General features: G+C 46.3%; 1 long non-coding RNA gene across 4 annotated transcripts in view; it reads right to left on the bottom strand.

Moving 5' to 3' along the window:
* The window catches only part of Gm32663, a 57538-nt gene extending 54021 nt beyond the window's left edge, over positions 1 to 3517 (bottom strand). For 3 of the 4 annotated variants that reach the window (XR_003948954.1, XR_003948953.1, XR_872079.1), the window contains exons 1-2: positions 3453 to 3517; positions 2682 to 2774 (exon numbers count right to left, since the gene is read on the bottom strand). This is a non-coding gene — a long non-coding RNA (predicted gene, 32663). The remainder of the gene's footprint in view (positions 1 to 2681; positions 2775 to 3452) is intronic. The other variant, XR_003948955.1, reaches the window with a different exon arrangement.
* Between the last annotated feature and the right edge of the window lie 9279 nt (positions 3518 to 12796).

Raw genomic sequence — 12796 nt, 5'->3', positions numbered from 1 at the left:
CCCCAATCCTTGTCAGTGTCCCCACTCCTGTCAGTGTCCCCACTCCTTGTCAGTGTCCCCACTCCTTGTCAGTGTCCCCAATCCTTGTCAGTGTTCCCCAATCCTTGTCACTGTCCCCACTCCTTGTCAGTGTCCCCACTCCTGTCAGTGTCCCCACTCCTTGTCAGAGTCCCCAATCCTTGTCAGTGTCCCCAATCCTTGTCAGTGTCCCCACTCCTGTCAGTGTCCCCACTCCTTGTCAGTGTCCCCAATCCTTGTCAGTGTCCCCACTCCTGTCAGTGTCCCCATGCCTTGTCAGTGTTCCCACTCCTTGTCAGTGTCCCCAATCCTTGTCAGTGTCCCCAATCCTTGTCAGTGTTCCCCAATCCTTGTCATTGTCCCCACTCCTTTTCAGTGTCCCCACTCCTGTCAGTGTCACCACTCCTTGTCAGTGTCCCCACTCCTTGTCAGTGTCCCCACTCCTGTCAGTGTCCCCACTCCTTGTCAGAGTCCCCACTCCTTGTCAGTGTCCCCACTCCTGTCAGTGTCCCCACTCCTGTCAGTGTCCCCACTCCTGTCAGTGTCCCCACTCCAGAGTCCCCATTCCTTGTCAGTGTCCCCACTCCTTGTCAGTGTCCCCACTCCTGTCAGTGTCCCCAGTCCTGTCAGTGTCCCCACTCCTTGTCAGTGTCCCCACTCCTTGTCAGTGTCCCCAATTCTTGTCAGTGTCCCCACTCCTGTCAGTGTCCCCAATCCTTGTCAGTGTCCCCAATCCTTGTCAGTGTCCCCACTCCTTGTCAGTGTCCCCAATCCTTGTCAGTGTCCCCACTCCTTGTCAGTGTCCCCACTCCTTGTCAGTGTCCCCACTCCTGTCAGTGTCCCCACTCCTTGTCAGTGTCCCCACTCCTTGTCAGTGTCCCCAATCCTTGTCAGTGTCCCCACTCCTTGCCAGTGTCCCCACTCCTTGCCAGTGTCCCCACTCCTGTCAGTGTCCCCACTCCTTGTCAGTGTCCCCACTCCTTGTCAGTGTCCCCAATCCTTGTCAGTTTTCCCCAATCCTTGTCAGTGTCCCCACTCCTGTCAGTGTCCCCACTCCTTGTCAGTGTCCCCAATCCTTGTCAGTGTCCCCAATCCTTGCCAGTGTCCCCACTCCTGTCAGTGTCCCCACTCCTGTCAGTGTCCCCACTCCTTGTTAGTGTCCCCAATCCTTGTCAGTGTTCCCCAATCCTTGTCAGTGTCCCCACTCCTGTCAGTGTCCCCACTCCCTGTCAGTGTCCCCAATCCTTGTCAGTGTCCCCAATCCTTGTCAGTGTCCCCACTCCTTGTCAGTGTCCCCACTCCTGTCAGTGTCCCCACTCTTTGTCAGTGTCCCCACTCCTTGTCAGTGTCCCCAATCCTTGTCAGTGTCCCCACTCCTTGTCAGTGTCCCCACTCCTGTCAGTGTCCCCAATCCTTGTCAGTGTCCCCACTCCTTGTCAGTGTCCCCAATCCTTGTCAGTGTCCCCACTCCTTGCCAGTGTCCCCACTCCTGTCAGTGTCCCCACTCCTGTCAGTGTCCCCAATCCTTGTCAGTGTTCCCCAATCCTTGTCAGTGTCCCCACTCCTGTCAGTGTCCCCAATCCTTGTCAGTGTCCCCAATCCCTGTCAGTGTCCCCAATCCCTGTCAGTGTCCCCACTCCTTGTCAGTGTCCCCACTCCCTCTCAGTGTCCCCACTCCTGTCAGTGTCCTCACTCCTTGTCAGTGTCCCCAGTCCTTGTCAGTGTCCCCACTCCTGTCAGTGTCCCCACTCTTTGTCAGAGTCCCCAATCCTTGTCAGTGTCCCCAATCCTTGTCAGTGTCCCCACTCCTGTCAGTGTCCCCACTCCTGTCAGTGTCCCCACTCCTGTCAGTGTCCCCACTCCTTGTCAGAGTCCCCACTCCTTGTCAGTGTCCCCACTCCTTGTCAGTGTCCCCACTCCTGTCAGTGTCCCCACTCCTTGTCAGTGTCCCCACTCCTTGTCAGTGTCCCCAATCCTTGTCAGTGTCCCCAATCCTTGTCAGTGTCCCCACTCCTGTCAGTGTCCCCAGGCCTTGTCAGTGTCTCCAATCCTTGTCAGTGTCCCCAATCCTTGTCAGTGTCCCCACTCCTGTCAGTGTCCCCAATCCTTGTCAGTGTCCCCACTCCTGTCGGTGTCCCCAATCCTTGTCAGTGTCCCCAATCCTTGTCAGTGTCCCCACTCCTTGTCAGTGTCCCCAATCCTTGTCAGTGTCCCCACTCCTTGTCAGTGTCCCCACTCCTGTCAGTGTCCCCAGGCCTTGTCAGTGTCCCCACTCCTATCAGTGTCCCCACTCCTGTCAGTGTCCTCAATCCTTGTCAGTGTTCCCCAATCCTTGTCAGTGTCCCCACTCTTTGTCAGTGTCCCCATTCCTTGTCAGCTTGTGCTGTTCTTCAATTCTCAGAGGCTGGAGGCCTTCACATCTCACTCTCTCCTTCTCCCTGACTTCATCCTATCCATATGAGAGCTACGGTCAGACAAACTGGGAGGGATTGACAGTCACCATCTCTGTGTCCTCCTCCACTTTGTTTCTGTGGCACAGTTCATAAAACAATGAGCACATGACAGGGCCACTGGAAAGAGCAAATTAAACAGCAAGGGAGACCGCACTGTGTTTGACACAATAATCCTGATTATTCTGGTCACATAGTCATCCAGTCACTTACGATACCAGGGACTCTTCTGTGTCCTCGAGACATGTCATGAGCAAAGCAAGAGAAAATATCTGTACTTCTGAGGCTCACAATCTTGTAGAAACACTAGACAATGAACAAATAGGTCATATGTTGGGATGTACTAAGGGCCATGGGGCAAAAGAAAGCGGGGTGATGGGACAGGGGGCCAACGTGCAGAGAAGTTGCTGGAATTTTTTAAAGGTGTTTGAAAAAGAGACCATTAGTAACATGGCACTTGAACAGAGCCCCAAAGGAGATGAAGGAATTGCCTAGGCACATATTTCTTTTTAAACAGGAGGAATGGACACAGGGCATTCCAGACATAGGTCTGATGTGTCTGAGCCACAGCCTTGTATAATGACAAGGACAGGTGGGTGTGTAGTAGGAAAGGAAGCCAGTGGTCTTCCAGTGGCCTTATGGGTCCAGCAAGGACAAGCTTGTGACCAGAGTTAGGTAAGAGCTGTCATTAGACTGTGCCTGTGTGGACCAAGGCATGACCATGTTAAGATAAGAACAGCAGCAAAGCCAAGAAGCCAGGAGGAGATCACCAAAGCCTGGGGTAATGCCAGCCTGGACCAGTATGGATACCTTTTCTTTGGAGGTTCTCAAAGACTCCCCATGGCATTCCCCTATGGAAGCTGTAGTCCTGACGTTGGCTTTCATAACCCTGGGTTATTGCAATAGGTCCTTTCTTGCTGGACCATGTCTCTTGCCCTCAGGCTCATCCCATCATCCCTTGACAGAAAAGAAGCACGGCAGTACCTGACAGTTGATCCCCAGTCCTGGCTCCTCTCCATCACTGGAACCTTGCTCTGGGCCCCACATACTCAGTGTTCTTTCCTATTATGAGCCAGTCCCTTCCAGAACTCCACAAACTCAGCAGCGACTCAAACAGCAACAGGCATCCTTAACAACCAAGAGATGTTCCTTCCAATGCGGCAATTCAAAATTAGTAGTATGGCCCTTTTAATTGGATCGTATCACTAGATTTCCATGACAACAGTTAACAGTTAGTATGCTCCAAAAGTTACAGATGCTGATCTAAAAGACTTAATTTAAAAAAAACCTTCTAATTCTTACAACACACTTAAGCTGTCAATAGTACAAAGCTAATGAGGAAACTGGGTAGGTGTGAGGGGCACTAGGGTTGGAATCCTGAAAATGTAACTCCAGAGCCAGCCCTCTCTGGCTTCCCATTCCCCATCATTCTGTCTTCCTGCGCTAAATCATGTGCACTGTTTATCATGTGTAATCAATGAAATATAATTTATATACAATGTATATCATGTGTAATCACTGAAATATAATTTATGTGCACTGTGTATCGTGTTATCGACTTATGTGCACTGTGTATCATGTGTAATCACTGAAATATAATTTATGTACAATGTGTATCATGTGTAATCACTGAACAGTGTACCATGTGCTCCATGTGTCATGTACACTGTGTATCATGTACACTGTAGATCATGTGCACTGTGTATCATGTGCACTGTGGATCATGTGCACTGTGTATCATGTGCACTATGTATCATGTGCACTGTGTATCATGTACACTGTGGATCATGTGCACTGTGGATCATGTGCACTGTGGATTGTGTATAATCATTGAACTGTAATTCATGTGCACTGTGTGTCGTGTAATCACTGAACTGTAACTGAGATGCACTATGTATCGTGTACACTGTGGATCATGTGCACTGTGTATCCTGTGCACCTTGTATCATGTGCTCCGTGAATCATCATGTGAAATCACTGAACTGTAATTCACATTCACTACCAAACTCATTTTCTGACTGAAACCTCTGCTTATGCTTTTTCTCCTTCCTCTCCTTCTCTCTGCCTTGCCAAGTCCCACCCAACCCTCTGTCCTTCAACTTCCTGTTCCTCCAGGAAGCTTTTCTAAATAAAGCCTCGCTGGCCCTTTGTTCCTCGGCTATTTGAAACTTCCTGCAAATCACCATGTGCCTTCTTGGATTCTTTTTTTTTTTTTTTTTTTTTTTTTTGCCTGAATCTTCTCAAGTGCACTACGAGCTGCTTATGTAGAGCAACCATAATTCATATTGCTTTTTATAGCCCCACAGTATGTGCAGCAATCGTGGGCCATTCAGTTCAGCATACATTCTCAGTCAAAGCCTGTGGCGAACTAGATTCTGTGCTGGACCTAGAAATACAGCCAAGATAGCCCTCAGATTTATTTGTAGATGATGGGTACACCCGGGGAATTGCTTCTTGAAATGGACCATCCATTATAACTAGTCCTTTTTAGACGAAAGCCATCAGTGACGCCAGGCATATGCAAGTAAGTGGCTTTCATGGCAGTCCATAAAAAGTCATTGAGTATTTTTCTTGATGTAGAATGCTGAGCCATGCTCTTGTTCCAAAAATAAAACTAGATAAAATCCCTACTGATTCTCATTTTATGCTCCTATGGGCCTTAGGGTGACACCGGGAAGAAAGAAGCTACCCCAGGGTACAGAGGTTAAAGAGAACACAACTCAGCTGTAGAAAGCAGCCAGATGAAGCACAGAATAACCAGAGATTACTTTCTCCATCATTACCTATTTGTTTGTTTGTTTGTTCCTCTCCCTCTCTTGGAGGGCCTTCCTTTACCCTGCTTTCAAGTGATCCATCATGGCTTACACAAATTGGTACTCTCAGTCTCTAAACACCCACTTCATGACCTCCCAGGTACAGCATCACTGCATATTCATGACATTTTTCATTTTCTAACCCCAAATTATCCATCAAGAGAATATAGCAAGTCTATCACATGGGATTCTATCCCTCGATCAACCAGCTATGTCTGAGGACTATGGAAAAGATGTCCTAAGTTATATCAAAGGGGCACAGGGATGCAGGAGTCAGTCTACACAAGATGGTAGCTTTGGGAGAATATAGCGGGATAAGTGGCCCAATAGTTGATTTTGAATACAGTCTGTGATGGTTTGTGTATGCTCTGTCCAGGGAGTGGCACTACTAGAAGGTGTGGCCTTGTTGGAGTGGGTGTGGCCTTGTTGGAGTATGTGTGGCCCTGTCAGAGTAGGTGTGTCACTGTGGGTATGGGCTATCAGACCCTCATCCCTTATCCTAGCTGCCTGAAAGCCAGTATTCTGCTAGTAGCCTTCAAATGAAGATGTAGAACTCTCAGCTCTTCCTGTAACATGCCTGCCTAGATGTTGCCATGGTCCCACCTTGAAAATAATGGACTGAACATCTGAACCTGTAAGCCACCCCCAATTAAATGTCCTTATAAGAGTTGTCTTGGCCATGGTATCTGTTCACAGCAGTAAAACCCTAACTAAGACATGGGCACATCTCAGATTTTCATATCACATTTAATGGATTCATGGAATTTTTAAGATAAAGGAATCTAGGAACCATCCGATACAAGTCTTATGATTCAGCCCTGTGTAGATCAAAGATCCTTTGCAGGTATGGATGGCATCAAGAAAGTTTACCATTGTCTTTGATTCCTAATTTATGCCAATACTTACCAGCAACTATGACCACCTTTAATATGTAGGTGTCCAAAGATGGTCCATACATACAAGTGGGTTTGTTTTTCCTTTTTAATATTCCTAAGAACTTTGTACATGTATTGTCTTGCTTGTTCTAACCACAACCATGAAGAGCTGACTCCTAAAGAAGTTGAGATTCACCTGTGTCTTGTATTAGTACTGGGCAGAGCCAGGACTCCATCTGATGGTAAACCCTTGCTCATTCCGTTATACCAGTGGCTCTCAGATCAAATATCAAACATCAAATATCCTACTGAAGTGGAAACTTCTGGTTCCTTTGAGAAGCCAGTATGTCAAATGTTTTGCTGAAGCAGACACAGGTGAGAGGATGTTTTACTATAGCAAACATGTGAAAGGACACATGATGTTCAGAAGGAATATGGATATGACCCACAGACAGAGATAGAGCATTGGTTTGCTTTGCTCCACCTCGCCATTCTTTGCTAACAGCATGTGTGTATTGGTTCGCCTTACATTGCATTGCTGAGCTTTGCTGTGGTGATGCCATAGAGAGAAACTCACCAAAGAACTTCTGGTGGTGTTCTGGCGGCTTCTCACACCACATTTCTGCCCCCACACTGCCATCTAACCCATCTTACTGATAGCACGCCATTTCCCTGAGCCTCTCTGGGTCACTCCTGTGGGTCCCACTGATGGACACAGCACATAAAATGTAAAGCATTGTCACAAAAGTGGGTAGAGGGTCAGACCAGTTGAGAGAGTCCCTGAGCAAATATTCAAGGGGTCAGCGATAGAGAAGAGGGTGCCTAAAACATGGAGTCAACTGTTGCAAGCATGGCTGACTTCCATCCCTCTGCATTCGTGTCTCTAGCATGGTGGGAGGAATGTTTTTTTTTAGTGTCCGATCTCTGTGGAGTGGAAACTTGGTTCTCATCTATGGAACTGTTGTGTAGCAGCGATTCTTCCACTCTGTGAAAGGTTTTACTGGTGTCTTTTTAAAAAACGTTTTGTTTTGTTTTGTTTTGTTTTGTTTTGTTTTGTTTTGTTTTGTTTTGTTTGGACTGGTGTTTTGCCTGCGTGTGTATCTGTGTACCACGTGCATGCAGTGCCTGTGGAGGCCAGAAGAGGGCATTGGATCCCCAGAACTAGATTAATGGCCAGTTGGGAGTACTGGGAATTGAACTCTGGTCCTCTGGAAGAGCAGCCAGTGCTCCTGACCACTGAGTCATCACTCCAGCCCCTCACTGGAACAATTGATACCAACAGTATGATCATCAGCTACTCTGGACTCAATCTTGAAATATGAGCTGTGCTAAGCCTGTTGGAATTCTTCAGAGTTCTCTGGCTTCCAAATGCTTCTGAGCTTGATTCTGAGTCTCTTGGGCCAAAAAGAAGCAACTTACAAACATCTAAATCCTAAACTGCTTCCAAACGACACTGCTTCAAAGAACTCTGCGTGAAGCAGCTCCTTTGCTGCTTGAGCTACCTATTGACTGCGGTTCCTTGGCTGTGGTTGTGATTTTTTTTACCCTTGAAAACACAACGCTGGACTCAAAATCAACTGATACTGATACTCAAAATCAAGAGATACCGAGAAGGTCTCTCAGCAACATGAGACAATTAGGGTGACCAAGGTTCTCTATTTATCCAGACGGACAAGGGTCCCAAGATACGGGACTGTCCCCTTTAAAACTGCAAGGTCACTAGCTAACTAGTAGCAAGCTAGTCATCCTATCCCAGGCACTTTATTGGCATATCAAGATGGTATTTGTTTCTGGTTTTTTACTATCATGTACTAATTGTTTATGTATGTATGGATGTATGGATGTATGGATGGATGGATGTCTGGTGTGATATTTCTATGCATGCACTGATCAAATCCATTTTTTTGTTGTTGTTTTGGTTTTTTGTTTGTTTGGTTTTTTGAGACAGGGTTTCTCTGTATAGCCCTGGCTGTCCTGGAACTCACTTTGTAGACCAGGCTGGTCTCGAACTCAGAAATCCGCCTGCCTCTGACTCCCAAGTGCTGAGATTAAAGGTGTGCACCACCATGCCCGGCTCAAATCCAGTTTTAAAAGCAAATCTTTTTCTCTTAATAATCTTTAAGATGTGTCCTAGAACCAAATGTTGCAGCAACCCAAGATGCTAATTACCCATTAATGTCTTTAAACAGCATTTTTTTGTGGCCTTGCAGAAAACCCAACGTTTAAATCTGTGACAATGAACACAGTAGGTTAGGGCTTCCGTAACACCCCCGACGCAGAAGAAATACACCACGCAAATGAAGAGCAAACCTGACACAGGCAACAATGGTTCATTTCGGTATGGAAAGCCCTGGCAGGGACTTCTACAGAAACGCAAGCCTTCAGCATCCCCTAGGAGCCTTTATTCACTGCCAGGAAAAGCTGGGACAGGAGACTTCACTTCTCTGAGGATGGGGGTGGGGCTTTACCTCACTTTCCTTATTCAAGGGCCTTCCTCTGCCCCCTGCCCAGCAGTAATGGAATGAGCAACCCAAATAATGTGCACACTAATTAAATCTTCTATAGAGGTGGGAGGGAAAGAGTCTGGCAAGAGGCCAAGTCGTTTTAATATTTCCTGGGGGAGAAGAGATAAGAACTTAGTCAATCTAATCGAAAGAAAAAGAGACAGAGAGACAGAGAGACAGAGAGACAGAGACAGAAAGAAAGGATGGAAAGAAAGAAAACAAAAGTGAAAGAAAAAAAAAGAAAAAAGTCTATTCCTTCAAGACTCAAGCACCCCAGTTGTAATTGATTGATACCATTTAGAGGTAATCTAGCAGCACTGAATAATTTATTTTAAAATAACAGATGTGGAAACATGAAGCTACACTAGCCACTGTCCAGCAGCACATGTACTCATGATGAATACCATGCCAAGATCAAGCCTTCGTCTTTGTTTTAAAGATTTCCAGACACCTCGTTTTAGTAGTTAAATTTAGGAAGGCAGTAATTTCGAGCCAATGGGTGAGACTGGATTATAAATCTTCATTCCATGAATACAGGCCAATCTTACTGGGCACCGTGCAGGGACGTCAGAAAGACAGTAGAGGATGGAGAAACAGGCCCGCCCTTCACCACAGGCTTGCTTCCGTCAGATCCTTCCTGGTGATAAAACACCTGAAATACATCAACCTATAGAGACAAAAGACTTAGTGTGTTCATGGTTTGGAGGGGCTGACTCATGGTCTCTGGATTATAGTTTGATCAGTGAATAATTGAGTCTGGTACCTATCTGCCAGGACTCCAATATCTGCCCTGTGGAAAGTGAGAGACCCAGCACTGCCTGTGTCCTGCCCACAGCTGGGACCTTTCTGAGTCCTTTGCATAGCGTCTGCTGTGAGGCAAGATTTCTGGTCCACATTTCTGCCAGTGTTGACCTCACTGTCTACTCTCCTATCACCGTAGTGAGACAGACGCCGTGTCAGGGAGTACAGCTGCTGCCTCCTGTGCCCAGGAAGCAGAGTAAAAGGAAGAGGCTGGAGGCCCAGCAGTCTCTTCAAGGAGAAACCACCAACTACATACCTTCCTTCCGCTAGTCCCCACCTCTTAAAGGTCCCACCACCACGACCACGAATAACAACAATATTCCCAAAGCAGTATGACTGGCAGCCAAGCCTTTAACGAAAGCCCCTCTGAGGAATATTTAAGATCTGAATATAATAAGCGAGGAAGACCAACAATAAGTACCAAATAAATAGAAGAAATAAATTCAATGATCAGAGGCAGTGATAAATCTACTCTCATCTCACATTACAGCTCCGTGAACCACTTATAACATCTACGAACTCTCGATTTCAGCTACTGTTAAGACAATAAGGTTGGGTTTTTTCCTCAATGTGGTAAAAGTCATGTGTCTCCATAAAGAATGATTTAACACAGTATTCTAATTTCTCCCACTAAAAGAACCTATATTACTCACCATAGCCTATTAAAGTATTAGATTGGTATTTGTTCTATCAACATATTTAAAGTCCTATAAATAATTTACAACTTTAAAATACAAAGCTTTACAAATAGCCTGGCACTCCCTTCCTCACCACTAATGAACACTCCTTTTCTTGCTAGTACATCTAACACCTGTTCTTTCTAGTTTCTAGTACAAACAAGGCACCAGCCATGTAATACTTCTGTCAGGGTGGGACAGATTATAATAGAGATGAACATTTTCAGGGGTTTAGCATCATGGCCTTCATAGAATACACATGTCCATGATGAAGTTGGCCAAGCAAACTCACTGAACTGCTATTAGTATAAAAACAAAGCACATACAGCTATGTACAGACTATACTCGATAATATCAATAAAGGACTCACTGGGCATGCTAGTACATGCCTGGTGTCCAAGCACTTGGGAGGCAGAAGCAGGAAGATCAGGAGTTCAATGACAACCTCAGCTACAGAACAAGTTTGAGACCAGCCTGAGATCCAAGTCATTCTTGAGTGTGGTGTGTGTGTGTGTGTGTGTGTGTGTGTGTGTGTGTGTGTGTGTGTTTGATTTAATCTCATGCTATTTTCCCCCACCGTGGCAATAGGCAATATCACATACACACATGCACACACACATGCATACACATATACACAAGTGTGTACACATATATACGCACACATATACACATATACACATACATACATACATACATACACACATACATACATACACACATATACATACATACATACACATACATATACACACACATACATGCATACATACACACACATACATATACACAACATACAAACACATGCATACACACACACACGCCTAGGGATATAGTGGACCATGCCATCTAGATGTATGACATATATTCTCACAGACACAAGCTTGCTTAGTGATATATTTCACATAAACTATCTCCAATGTTTAATATCGTGACTGTAGAATATGGGATCAAGTCTCTGTTCTACCTCGGATAGTTTCAACCATCGCCTACTAGCAGAGGAGCAGGCAACAGAGACAAAGCGTGGTCCCATCAGCTTCCTCTCCTGGAGCCTTTTGGAATGGCTGCCCTGCTCACCCCTCAAACTCTACATATTCCTTTCACTCCCTGAGGAATGGCTACCACTTCCCAGCACTTCCCTGTGAACCATCCCCTCCAGAAAAGCTTGTTCTGCAAACCGGAGCCCAAGTTTCCCGTGCATAATTTGTCAGTGATTGATGCCAGCAAGGATATTACCATTTTAATAAGGTCTATAAGAACTGAGAGTCTAAGAATAGGTCTCCAGGCCTTGTGACTGACAGGATACATGGACCAGCCCGAAGAGCTCCTGACCACTGATTTGCAGCCTTCCGGTCCAGGACCCAGGTGCCACACGGAGCCGGAAGCTGCAGAGGGTATCTTGCCTAACATTAGCTCCATGATACAATATAAGGCAGTGCTGTTTTCAACGTTGCTACCGGGAACATTGCGTTCCCTTTGGGGTTCTTAGTCTCATTAATAAAAGGCTTTAAAAACAGACCCAGAAGGGAGCTCAAGGACCGTTTTATTAGCTCTTGAAAGAAAAACAGCAGTGGGGGCAAGCTGTAAGAAGGGGAGGTATGGAAATGGGAATGGTATTCCTTTAGAGACAGGGCTCAAGAAAACCAGGATGCTCGGTGATGGAGGCCAGCTGCAGGACGGGAGGAGGTGTCAAAGCCCAGAGTGTTAGGGAAGGTGTGACCTAGGCCAGGAGAGCACACAGTAGGGCCCTAGGCCAGGAGAGCACACAGTAGGGCTACTGAAAAGATTCAGAAACAGGAGGAATAGCACGTGCTTTGAATTTAGAACTCAAAAATGGAGCGGACTCAGCAGGGAAGATCTACAAAACTGCTACCCTGAGGGAGGGGCTTCTGGGAGGTATAAGTGCGTGATCTCATTAAGGGGATAATTATTCCTCCTGTCCCCTTCACACTCCTTCAGGTCTATCAGATTTCCGGAGGCGTGGTCTCCCTCCGGGTGATTGCCAGGCCCAGCTGGGCTAACTCTTACAGGAGGAGACAATTGCATGTCAGGATCTACTCTTGGGAGCAGAAGAGAATGGGGTATCTCCATTCTAGGCAGTGGGTTTTGTTGTTGCTCTATTTTGCTTTGTTTCACTCAGGAGGCTTAGGGGAAGGGGCAGGGGTAGGGGAACATTTGTGATGTTTTCCCTTTTAAGGTTAGCAGAGAATTAGGAGGTGAAACCCGGAGTCTTCTGTGAGGCAGAGGTCCATCCTTAATGGCTCCTGAGTCTTCCAGTCCCTGTCGGGTGGAGTGACAGTCGGAACATCTGCTCAATTAAACTGCAATGCTAACAGCTGCACAGACACAGCTCGGCTCGGGTCATCTTCTTCAGTAGCTTCTGATTGACTGAGCAGTACCCCCGTCTAATACATCAGCCCTTGTCGAGTGCTAACGTTTGCCTCTGCCACCAAGACAGAGGTCGTCTTCTGAATCAACACGTGGGTAACGCAAATGAGCAGCCTCTTGACTGTTAAGTATAAACAGATCTTTCCAGGACTTGTTTCAAATGTCATTTTGCCCCGAGTGCTTCTTGTGTTGTTATTAATAAAAAAAAAAAAAAAACACTAAGAGCAATTATGCCTCTTGGCTACTTGCCACATACCAGGTGTTCGTTGGTGA

This window comes from Mus musculus, chromosome 10 (assembly GCF_000001635.26).
Source record: "Mus musculus strain C57BL/6J chromosome 10, GRCm38.p6 C57BL/6J".
In the NCBI taxonomy this organism is placed as follows: Eukaryota; Metazoa; Chordata; class Mammalia; order Rodentia; family Muridae; genus Mus; species Mus musculus.
The sequence above is the reverse complement of the archived record's forward strand: the minus strand, read 5'-3'. Positions and strand labels throughout refer to the sequence as shown.